The sequence below is a fragment of the Lolium rigidum genome, chromosome 3 (assembly GCF_022539505.1).
Source record: "Lolium rigidum isolate FL_2022 chromosome 3, APGP_CSIRO_Lrig_0.1, whole genome shotgun sequence".
NCBI lineage: Eukaryota > Viridiplantae > Streptophyta > Magnoliopsida > Poales > Poaceae > Lolium > Lolium rigidum.
In genome coordinates, this window is record NC_061510.1 from 98,049,686 (window position 1) to 98,062,807 (window position 13,122).

The following is a 13,122-nucleotide window of genomic DNA, read 5'->3' on the forward strand; positions in this document are numbered from 1 at the left end:
ATTATGTAATGATGCCTTTTCATTCGGTAGATACATGCATATGTATTTTTACCGTGCTAATGCCGTTGGCAAGTTTTGACTGAGCGAATATGAGTTGCTCGTTTAAATGTATGTGTATTGGTTGGTTAGCAAATCTTTTGAGTGATCAGCTCGTGTTGCAGGTTTTGCTAAACCTGTTGTATGCGCAACTTTGCTTTCAACCGTTTTATGTTTCGACAGGCACTCCCGAATATTTCGGGTGGTGTAGTGGTTCTGCCGATGAGCCCGTTGTACCTTGATATTTCCATAAGTAAAATATCGAACGTGGGTTGTGTTTACATGTATTTCCGAACTCTTGCTATTTACGGCACTCGTAGAGGCATCTGTAGCAGAGGGGAAGGTAAATGTCTTTTAGCACTCGAAGAGGCTTTTTTGGAGCACGATCTTTTGCCTCGTACTACGTTTGCATAGTGATGGGGCTTAGAAGTTTGTGATCACTGCAATGCTTTAACAAAGAATGGAAGCTTAAGTTCCTATTAATAAAGTAAGCACGAGGCTAGAGGGCGAAAAAAGGAAGGCCCTGTATAAAATAAGGGGAAAAGGAAAATAAAGGCTGATAAATTTCTTAATCAAGGAAGGGGTTCTTCTCTTCTCCTGGCTTTTTCACCACGTTAGTGGTAGCTGCAGCGTTGCTGGTTTCATCAGGGGTTTGAGCAGTGGTTGCCAGCTGATACGTCTCCAACGTATCGATAATTTCTTATGTTCCATGCTACATTATTGATGATATCTACATGTTTTATGCACATTATATGTTGTATTTACGCATTTTCTGGAACTAACCTATTAACAAGATGCCGAAGAGCCATTTGCTGTTTTCTGCTGTTTTTGGTTTCAGAAATCCTAGTAACGAAATATTCTCGGAATTGGACGAAATCAACGCCCAGGTTCCTATTTTGCCCGGAAGCATCCAGAACACCCGAGAGTCGCCAGAGAGGGGCTACGTGGGGCCCACACATGGTGGCGGCGCGGCCCAGGCCCTGGCCGTGCCGCCCTAGTGTCTGGCCCCACCAGACCCCCTCTGACCTTGCCCTTTCGCCTATTTAAAGCCTCCGTCGCGAAACCCCCAGTACCGAGAGCCACGATACGGAAAACCTTCCAGAGACGCCGCCGCGAATCCCATCTCGGGGGATTCAGGAGATCGCCTCCGGCACCCTGCCGGAGAGGGGATTCATCTCCCGGAGGACTCTTCATCGCCATGATCGCCTCCGGAGTGATGAGTGAGTAGTTCACCCCTGGACTATGGGTCCATAGCAGTAGCTAGATGGTCGTCTTCTCCTAATTGTGCTTCATTGTTGGATCTTGTGAGCTGCCTAACATGATCAAGATCATCTATCTGTAATACTATATGTTGTGTTTGTCGGGATCCGATGGATAGAGAATACTATGTTTGTTGGAGATATGCCCAAGAGGCAATAATAAAAGTGGTTATTATATATATCTTTATGTTTATGATAAATGTTTATATATCATGCTATAATTGTATTAACCGAAACATTGATACATGTGTGATATATATACAACAAAGAGTCCCTAGTAAGCCTCTTAACTAGCTTGTTGATTAATAGATGATTAGTTTCATAATCATGAACATTGGATGTTATTAATAACAAGATTATATCATTATATGAATGATGTAATGGACACACCCAATTAAGCGTAGCATAAGATCACGTCATTAAGTTATTTGCTATAAGCTTTCGTTACATAGTTACCTAGTCCTTATGACCATGAGATCATGTAAATCACTTATACCGGAAAGATACTTTGATTACATCAAACGCCACTGCGTAAATGGGTGGTTATAAAGGTGGGATTAAGTATCCGAAAAGTATGAGTTGAGGCATATGGATCAACGAGTGGGATTTGTCCATCCCGATGATGGATAGATATACTCTGGGCCCTCTCGGTGGAATGTCGTCTAATGTCTTGCAAGCATATGAATAAGTTCATAAGAGACCACATACCACGGTACGAGTAAAGAGTACTTGTCAGGAGACGAGGTTGAACAAGGTATAGTGTGATACCGATGATCAAACCTCGGACAAGTAAAATATCACGTGACAAAGGGAATTGGTATCGTATGTAAATGGTTCATTCGATCACTAAAGTCATCGTTGAATATGTGGGAGCCATTATGGATCTCCAGATCCCGCTATTGGTTATTGGTCGGAGTGAGTACTCAACCATGTCCGCATAGTTCGCGAACCGTAGGGTGACACACTTAAAGTTGGATGTTGAAATGGTAGAACTTGAATATGGAATGGAGTTCGAATATTTGTTCGGAGTCCCGGATAAGATCCCGGACATCACGAGGAGTTCGGAATGGTCGGAGAATAAGATTCATATATAGGATGTCATTTTATGTGAATTAAAATGATGCGGAAGGTTCTATGGAAGGTTCTAGAAGGTTCTAGAAAAGTCTGGAAGAAACCACCTAGGAAGGTGGAGTCCACATGGGACTCCACCTCCATGGCCGGCCAACCCTAGTGGGGTGGAGTCCCAAGTGGACTCCCCCATAAGGGGCCGGCCACCCCCCATATGGAAGGTGGAATTCCCACCTCTAGTGGGAATCCTAGCTTGGGAAGGTTTCCCACCATATGGAAGGTTTTGGGTTCGGGTCTTATTCGGAGACTTGTAGTCCAACACTTGGGGCTTCCACCTATATAATGAGGGGCCAAGGGGAGGGGGCCGGCCACACCAAGACCACAAGCTGGCCGCCCCCTTTAGTGGCCGGCCACCCCCTCTCCCCAACCCCTAGCCGCCCCGCTCCTCCACCACATCCCGCACGTTTAGCGAAGCTCCGCCGGATTTCTCCACCACCACCGACACCACGCCGTCGTGCTGCCGGATTCAAGAGGAGCTACTACTTCCGCTGCCCGCTGGAACGGGGAGGTGGACTCGTCTTCATCAACAACCGAACGTGTGACCGAGTACGGAGGTGCTGCCCGTTCGTGGCGCCGTGATCAAGATCTTCTACGCGCTTTTGCAAGCGGCAAGTGATCGTCTACCGCAGCAACAAGAGCCTCATCTTGTAGGCTTTGGAATCTCTTCAAGGGTGAGACTCGATAATCCCCTCGTTGCTACCGTCTTCTAGATTGCATCTTGGCTTGGATTGCGTGTTCGCGGTAGGAAAATTTTTGTTTTCTATGCTACGTTATCCTACGGTGGTATCGAGCCGTGTCTATGCATAGATGGTTGCACGAGTAGAACACAATGGTTTTGTGGGCGTTGATGCTTATGTTGTCTTTAGCTTGAGTACTTTGCATCTTTGTGGCATAGTGGGATGAAGCGGCTCGGGCTAACTTTACATGACCGCGTTCATGAGATTTGCTCCACGCTTGACATGCAACTTGTATTGCATAAGTGGCTTTGCGGGTGTCTGTCTCTCCTACTATAGTGAAGATTCAATTTACTCTTCTATTGACAACACTAGTATCACCGTTGTGGTTGATGTTCGTAGGTAGATTGGATCTTACTCGAAAACCCTAAACCACGTAAAATATGCAAACCAAATTAGAGAACGTCTAACTTGTTTTTGCGGGGTTTGGTGATGTGATATGGCCATAATGTGAAGATGACTATGTATGAGATGATCATTATTGTATTGTGGCAACCGGCGAGGAGCCTTATGGTTGTCTTTAAATTTCATGTTGAGTAGTATTTCAAAGTAGTTGTAATAGTTGCTACATGGAGAACAATCATGAAGACGGCGCCATTGACCTTGACGCTACGCCGACGATGATGGAGATCATGCCCGTTGATGATGGAGATCATGTCCGTGCTTTGGAGATGAAGATCAAAGGCGCAAAGACAAAAGGGCCATATCATATCACATATGAACTGCATGTGATGTTAATCCTTTTATGCATCTTATTTTGCTTAGATCGTGACGGTAGCATTATAAGATGATCCCTCTCACTAAAATATCAAGATAATAAAGTGTTCATCCTTAGTAGCACCGTTGCCAAGACTTGTCGTTTCGAAGCATCTCGTGATGATCGGGTGTGATAGAATCAACAAGTGCATACAACGGGTGCAAGTCAGTTTTGCACATGCGGATACTAAGGTGGCCTTGACGAGCCTAGCATGTACAGACATGGTCTCGGAACATGTGATGCCGAAAGGTAGAGCATGAATCATATGATTGATATGATGAACACTTTGAGTGTTCGCCATTGAAATTACATCTTGTCTCGTGATGATCGGGCATAGGTGTGATGGATTTGGTTCGTGTGATCACTAAAACAATGCGAGGGATATTGTTTTGAGTGGGAGTTCACCTAGTTTTTAATTTAGTTAAATTAAAATTTGAACTCAATTTGTCATAAACATTAGTCTAAACTATTGCAAATATGTTGTAGATATGGCGTCCTCAATCAATTTTAACCAGTTCCTAGAGAAAGAAAAACTTAAGAGCAACGGTAGCAACTTCACCGATTGGTTCCGTCATGTGAGGATCTTCCTCAATGGCGGAAACCTGCAATATGTGCTTGATGCACCGCTAGGTGACCCTCCTGCAGAAACTGAAACCGATGAAGTAAAGAATGTTTACGCGACTCGGAAAACTCGGTACTCTCAAGTTCGGTGTGCCATCCTGTGCAGTCTGGAAGCCGATCTTCAAAAACGTTTTGAGCACCACGATCCACATGAGTTAATCAATGAGTTGAAGACTATCTTTGAGACTCATGCGGCCGTGGAATGCTATGAAGCATCGAAACACTTCTTCAGCTGCATGATGGAAGAAGGCAGCTCCGTTAGTGAGCACATGCTCGCCATGACCGGGCATGCGAAGAAACTCAGTGACTTGGGAATAGTGATTCCTAACGGACCGGGATTAATCGTGTCCTTCAATCACCTGCCACCTAGTTATAAGAACTTTGTGATGAATTACAATATGCAGAACATGAACAAAGAGTTACCCGAACTCTTCGCCATGCTAAAATCTGCTGAGATTGAAATTAAGAAAGAGCACCAAGTGTTGATGGTCAACAAGACCACCAGCTTCAAGAAACGAGGGCAAGTCTAAAGGCAAGAACAAGAAGAGTGGCAAGAAAGCTGCCACGCTTCTCGTGAAACCTAAGGCTGGCCCTAAGCTCGATGCTGAGTGCTATTACCGCAAGGAGAAGGGACACCTGGAAGCGTAATTGCTCCAAGTATTTGGCGGATCCGAAGAGCGGCCTTGTCAAGAAGAAGAAAGAAGGTATATCTGATATACATGTTATAGATGTTTATCTCACTGGTTCTCGTACTAGTACCTGGGTATTTGATACTGGTTCGGTTGCTCATATTTGTAACTCGAAACAGGAACTAAAGAATAAACGAAGACTACTGAAGGATGAAGTGACGATGCGCGTTGGAAATGGATCCAAAGTCGATGTGATCGTCTGTCGGCACACTTCCTCTACATCTACCTTCGGGATTAGTTTTAAGCCTAAATAATTGCTATTTTGTACCCGCGTTGAGCATGAACATTATATCTGGATCTTGTTTAATGCAAGACGGTTATTCATTCAAGTCCGAGAATAATGGTTGTTCTATTTTTATGAATAATATCTTTAATGGTCGAGCACCCGAAAAGAATGGCTTATTTCTGTTAGATCTCGATAGTAGTGATACACATATACATAACATTGATGCTAAGCGAATTAAATTGAATGATAATTCTACTTATATGTGGCAATCGTCGTCTTGGTCATATTGGAGTGAAATGCATGAAGAAACTCCATACCGATGGATTACTTGAATCACTTGACTTTGAGTCACTTGATAGATGTGAAGCATGTCTGATGGGAAAAATGACTAAGACTCCATTCTCGGGTATGATGGAGCGAGCTACTGACTTATTGGAAATCATACATACAGATGTGTGTGGACCAATGAGTGTAGCATCGCACGGTGGTTATCGTTATGTTCTAACCTTCACGAGATGATTTGAGTAGATATGGGTATATCTATTTAATGAAACATAAATCCGAAACTTTCGAGAAGTTTAAGGAATTTCAAAGTGAAGTAGAAAATCAACGTAACAAGAAGATTAAATTTCTACGATCCGATCGCGGAGGTGAATATCCGAGTTATGAGTTTGGCATGCATTTAAAGAAATGCGGAATACTTTCACAATTGACACCGCCGGGAACACCACAACGAAACGGTGTGTCCGAACGTCGTAATCGAACTCTCTTAGATATGATTCGTTCTATGATGTCTCTTATCGATTTACCGTTATCTTTTTGGAGTTATGCATTAGAGACAGACCGCATTCACTTTAAATAGAGCACCATCAAAATCCGTTGAAACGACACCGTATGAATTATGGTTTAATAAGAAACCTAAGTCGTCGTTCCTAAAAGTTTGGGGTTGCGAAGCCTATGTAAAAAAGTTACAACCGGACAAGCTAGAACCCAAAGCGGAGAAATGCGTCTTCATAGGATACCCTAAGGAAACTATAGGGTACACTTTCTATCACATATCCGAAGGCAAGATTTTTGTTGCTAAGAACGGAACCTTTCTTGAGAAAGAATTTCTCACTACGAAGTGACTTGGAAGAAAAGTAGAACTCGATGAGATTGAAGAATCTCTACTCGTTGATCGAGTAGCGCGATGACGGAAGATGTTCTGGTGCCGCCTACACCGGCAACAGAGGAAGCTAATGATAATGATCATGAAACTTCAAATGAGATAGCTACTGAACCTCGCAGATCGACAAGGGAACGTGCCACTCCAGATTGGTATGATCCTTGTCTAAATGTCATGATTGTGGATAACAATGATGAAGACCCTGCGACGTATGAAGAAGCGATGATGAGCCCAGATTCCAACAAATGGCAAGAAGCCATGAAATCCGAAATGGGATCCATGTATGATAACAAAGTATGGACTTTGGTAGACTTACCCGATAGCCGAAAGGTCGTCGAGAATAAATGGATCTTCAAGAGAAAAACAGATGCTGATGGTAATATTACTATCTATAAAGCTCGACTTGTTGCAAAGGGTTTCCGACAAATTCAAGGTGTTGACTACGATGAGACTTTCTCACCTGTAGCGAAGCTAAAATCTGTTAGGATTTTGTTAGCAATAGCTGCATTTTTCGATTATGAGATTTGGCGAGATGGATGTCAAAACGGCGTTCCTTAATGGAGACATTGAGGAAGAGTTGTATATGGTACAACCCAAAGGTTTTGTCGATCCTAAAAATGCCGACAAAGTATGCAAACTTCAGCGTTCAATTTATGGATCGAAGCAAGCATCGAGAAGTTGGAACCGACGCTTTGATAAGGTGATCAAAGACTTCGGGTTTATACGAGTGTCATGGAGAGGCCTCGTATTTACAAGAAAGTGAGTGGGAGCTCCGTAGCGTTCTCGATATTATATGTAGATGACATATTATTGATTGGGAATGATATAGAACTATTAAGCAGAGTGTAAAGGGTTATTTGAATAATAGTTTTTCAATGAAAAACCTTGGTGAAGCATCATATATATTAGGCATCAAGATTTATAGAGATAGATCAAGACGTCTAATAGGGCTATCACGAGTACATACACGGACAAGATTCTAAAGAAGTTTAGAATGGACGAAAGTAAGAAAGGATTCTTACCTATGTTACCGGGCAAGGTCTTGAGTAAGACTCAAGGACCGGCTACGACGAGAAGAAAGAGAAAGGATGAGTAAAATCCCCTATGCCTCGGCGGTAGGCTCTATCATGTATGCCATGCTATGTACAAGACCGGATATAGCACATGCTCGTTAGTTTGACTAGCGAGATATCAAAGTGATCCAGGAATGGAACAACTGGACAGCGGTCAAGAATATCTCGAAGTACTTGAAAAGAACTAAGGATATGTTTCTTTGTTATGGAGGTGACCAAGAGCTCGTTGTAACAAGTTACACCGATGCAAGTTGGAACACCGATCCCGATGACTCTAAGTCACGGTCCGGGTACGTGTTTATATTGAATGGTGCTTGCGATGAGTTGGGCAAGCTCGAAGCAGTGCACGGTGGCGAAATCCTCAACAGAATCGGAGTACATAGCGGCTTCAGAGGCTTCATCAGAAGCGGTATGGATGAAGAGGTTCATTGTAGAGCTCGGTGTGGTTCCTAGTGCATTGGACCCACTAGTCATATATTGTGACAACATGGGTGCCATCGCCAATGCACATGAACCAAGGTCACACAAGAGGTTGAAGCATATCAAGCTGCGTTATCATTCGATTCGCGAGTACATCGAAGATGGAGAAGTAAAGATTTGCAAAGTACACACTGATCTGAATGTAGCAGATCCGTTGACTAAAGCTCTCCCTAGGGCAAAGCATGACCAACACCAGAATGCCATGGGTGTTAGGTACCTTACAATGTAATCTAGATTATTGACTCTAGTGCAAGTGGGAGACTCGTTGGAGATATGCCCAAGAGGCAATAATAAAAGTGGTTATTATATATATCTTTATGTTTATGATAAATGTTTATATATCATGCTATAATTGTATTAACCGAAACATTGATACATGTGTGATATATATACAACAAAGAGTCCCTAGTAAGCCTCTTAACTAGCTTGTTGATTAATAGATGATTAGTTTCATAATCATGAACATTGGATGTTATTAATAACAAGATTATATCATTATATGAATGATGTAATGGACACACCCAATTAAGCGTAGCATAAGATCACGTCATTAAGTTATTTGCTATAAGCTTTCGTTACATAGTTACCTAGTCCTTATGACCATGAGATCATGTAAATCACTTATACCGGAAAGATACTTTGATTACATCAAACGCCACTCTGCGTAAATGGGTGGTTATAAAGGTGGGATTAAGTATCCGGAAAGTATGAGTTGAGGCATATGGATCAACGGTGGGATTTGTCCATCCCGATGACGGATAGATATACTCCGGGCCCTCTCGGTGGAATGTCGTCTAATGTCTTGCAAGCATATGAATAAGTTCATAAGAGACCACATACCACGGTACGAGTAAAGAGTACTTGTCAGGAGACGAGGTTGAACAAGGTATAGTGTGATACCGATGATCAAACCTCGGACAAGTAAAATATCGCGTGACAAAGGGAATTGGTATCGTATGTAAATGGTTCATTCGATCACTAAAGTCATCGTTGAATATGTGGGAGCCATTATGGATCTCCAGATCCCGCTATTGGTTATTGGTCGGAGTGAGTACTCAACCATGTCCGCATAGTTCGCGAACCGTAGGGTGACACACTTAAAGTTGGATGTTGAAATGGTAGAACTTGAATATGGAATGGAGTTCGAATATTTGTTCGGAGTCCCGGATAAGATCCCGGACATCACGAGGAGTTCCGGAATGGTCCGGAGAATAAGATTCATATATAGGATGTCATTTTATGTGAATTAAAATGATGCGGAAGGTTCTTTGGAAGGTTCTAGAAGGTTCTAGAAAAGTCCAGAAGAAACCACCTAGGAAGGTGGAGTCCACATGGGACTCCACCTCCATGGCCGGCCAACCCTAGTGGGGTGGAGTCCCAAGTGGACTCCCCCATAAGGGGCCGGCCACCTCCCCATATGGAAGGTGGAATTCCCACCTCTAGTGGGAATCCTAGCTTGGGAAGGTTTCCCACCATATGGAAGGTTTTGGGTTCGGGTCTTATTCGGAGACTTGTAGTCCAACACTTGGGGCTTCCACCTATATAATGAGGGGCCAAGAGGAGGGGGCCGGCCACACCAAGACCACAAGCTGGCCGCCCCCTTTAGTGGCCGGCCACCCCCTCTCCCCAAACCCTAGCCGCCCCGCTCCTCCACCACATCCCGCACGCTTAGCGAAGCTCCGCCGGATTTCTCCACCACCACCGACACCACGCCGTCGTGCTGCCGGATTCAAGAGGAGCTACTACTTCCGCTGCCCGCCGGAACGGGGAGGTGGACGTCGTCTTCATCAACAACCGAACGTGTGACCGAGTACGGAGGTGCTGCCCGTTCGTGGCGCCGTGATCAAGATCTTCTACGCGCTTTTGCAAGCGGCAAGTGATCGTCTACCGCAGCAACAAGAGCCTCATCTTGTAGGCTTTGGAATCTCTTCAAGGTTGAGACTCGATAATCCCCTCGTTGCTACCGTCTTCTAGATTGCATCTTGGCTTGGATTGCGTGTTCGCGGTAGGAAATTTTTTGTTTTCTATGCTACGTTATCCTACAATGTTATGGTGATTATCAATCTATTACTTATGTGTTGTTTATGATCTTGCATGCTCTCCGTTATTAGTAGAGGCTCTGGCCAAGTTTTTGCTCTTAACTCCAAGAGGGAGTATTTATGCTCGATAGTGGGTTCATGCCTGCATTGATACCGGGACGATGTGACAGTAAAGTTCTAAGGTTGTGTTGTGCTTGTTGCCACTAGGGATAAAACATTGATTCTATGTCTAAGGGTGTAGTTGTCGATTACATTACGCACCATACTTAATGCAATTGTCTCGTTGCTTTGCAACTTAATACTGAATGGGGTTCGGATGATAACCTCGAAGGTGGACTTTTTAGGCATAGATGCGGTTGGATGGCGGTCTATGTACTTTGTCGTAATGCCCAATTAAATCTCACTATATTTATCATATCATGTATATGCATTGTTATGCCCTTTTCTATTTGTCAATTGCCCGACTGTAATTTGTTCACCCAACATGCTTTTATCTTATGGGAGAGACACCTCTAGTGAACTGTGGACCCCAGTCCTATTCTTTACATCGCATACAATCTACTACAATACTTGTTTACTGTTTTCTTGCAAACAATCATCTTCCACACAATACGGTTAATCCTTTGTTACAGACAAGCCGGTGAGATTGACAACCTCACTCTGTTTCGTTGGGGCAAAGTACTTTGGTTGTGTTGCGCAGGTTCCACGTTGGCGCCGGAATCCCTGGTGTTGCGCCGCACTACATTTCGCCACCATCAACCTTCAACGTGCTTCTTGGCTCCTACTGGTTCGATTAAACCTTGGTTTCATACTGAGGGAAACTTGCTTCTATACGCATCATACCTTCCACTTGGGGTTCCCAACGGACGTGTGCATCTACGCGTATCACCAGCGTCTTGCTGTCTTCTATGCCTTCTGTGCCATCAACTGCCGAAGCCTTTGCTGCCGAAGCTTTTGCTTTCGACGCTCCTGCTGCCGAGGCTTCTGCTGCCGAAGCTTTAAGGGCAAGGTCGGCTGGCTTCTTTTTGCTTTCCCTGTTGTGCTTCTCTTCCTTGATTTCACGCAACAACAGCTTGGGTGAGGCTTAGTAATTTCTTGTTTGCTCCCAAACTTCGCAGCGATCCTCTGAAAATCGCGATCACAACTGTTTGAGCATGAAAAGCTTTCGTTGACTGTGATGTTTGTCCCTTTGTTCCCAGGCATTTTCAGCTTGAGATATGCATAGTGCGGCACGGCCATGAACTTGGCATAAGCTGGTCTTCCGAGTATAGCGTGATACTGTGACTCCTAGTTCACTACTTCAAACTCGATCTTTTCTTTCTTGAAATTGTCGGATCTTCCGAAGACGACATTCAGGTAAATTCTGCCAAGAGAGTAACCTGGTTCAGTTGGAAGAATCCCATGGAAGCAGGTGTCTGTGTCCTCCAGCATTCCCATGGTGATCCCATACTCTTGATTGTGTCGACGAAAATCAGGTTTAACCCGCTCCCACCATCCATAAAGACTTTGCTCATCTTGAATCCCCCTATCTGTGCCTCAACTACTAGGGCAGCGTGTCCTGGTTTTGGTATGGTCATCGGGTGGTCCGCTCGGCTGAACGTAATGTTCCGAGAGGACCACTCGACATACTCGAGGATGTTTGCCATGATGCTTTCGGCCGATTAATTTCTCGGGTGAGCTTCTTCATCTCTCTTCTCGAGACACCTGTCCTGTGGATCATACTCATCTGCCCACGTGGTGGTGGGAACGCCTCGTTGGGTTGATGGGGTTGGGCCTGCTGGACTTGGTGCTGTGGTGGAGGTGGGGGTGGAGGTGGTAACGGTTGCTTTCCTGACTGCTAGATGAGTTTATGCATGTCAAGGAACTGTCGACAATCCCTGAGAAGGTGACTTGACTTCGTTTTGCCGTCCTTGGAGTCGACATACGAGTGCAAGTAACAGGGGGCGTTGATCTGCTCAGCGTAGGGTAGCTCAGGAGTCCTCTGCTGCCGTGGTTTATAATTGCCACGGTTTCCAGAGTTGTTCCGATTGCCATCCTGTCGATCGTCTCTTCTTTCATCATACCGATCGTCATGTCGATCGGAGTATCCTGCAGCTACCAGATTGTTGTCGTCATAGTTGCGATTTTTCCTCCTCTTGTGCTGATCCCTTCGGCTGCCCGAGTCGTGCTTCGGCTGGTCGTCATCTTCGTCATCGCTGCGCTGCCGCGGTCTTCGCACGTTGTCCTCGCCATCAGCCCAGCTGTTGGCAATTTCCATTAGCTTGGTAATGGTTTTCGGCTTTTTGCGTCCGAGTTCTTCTATGTAACTTTCACGTCGGACGCCATCACTGAAAGCGTCGATTGCTCTGTCTACAGATACATCTTCGACAGCGTTTAGGAGTTTGGTGAATCTCCCTATGTACGAGCGCATCGACTCCTTCCGCCTCGCCGGCAGTTGCGTAATTCCTCAATCCCGACGGGTCTCTTGTATGTTGCCTGGAAATTAGCAACAAAGGCGTCCACTAGGTCGTCCCATGATTTGATGGAACCCTTCGGCAGCCCCCTTAACCAGGCTCGCGCTGAGTCCTTTAAGTAGAGCTGCAAGCACTGCATTGCTGCTATCTGGTTCCCTTTATGCAGAATCACAGTCTGCAGGTAATCATCTATCCAAGATCTTGGTTCCTGCTGCCCATCATACTTGGCAGCGTCGGTGGGAGTAGGCTTGAACTTTTTGGGTGGCATCATCTTGCGGATTTTGTAACTCAAACAGTCGGCTCCCCTTAGTTCGCCATCGTACTCCTGATCATCATCTGAGGAATCACTGTCGTCGTCCTTTCTGGCGGCGCGTCGTCGCCTTGCTTTATCAATCCGGCTCTGGGTGATTTCATCCTGAGCATCTCTCGCACGATGTTTTGAACCGCCGGCTCGCGCCGTGG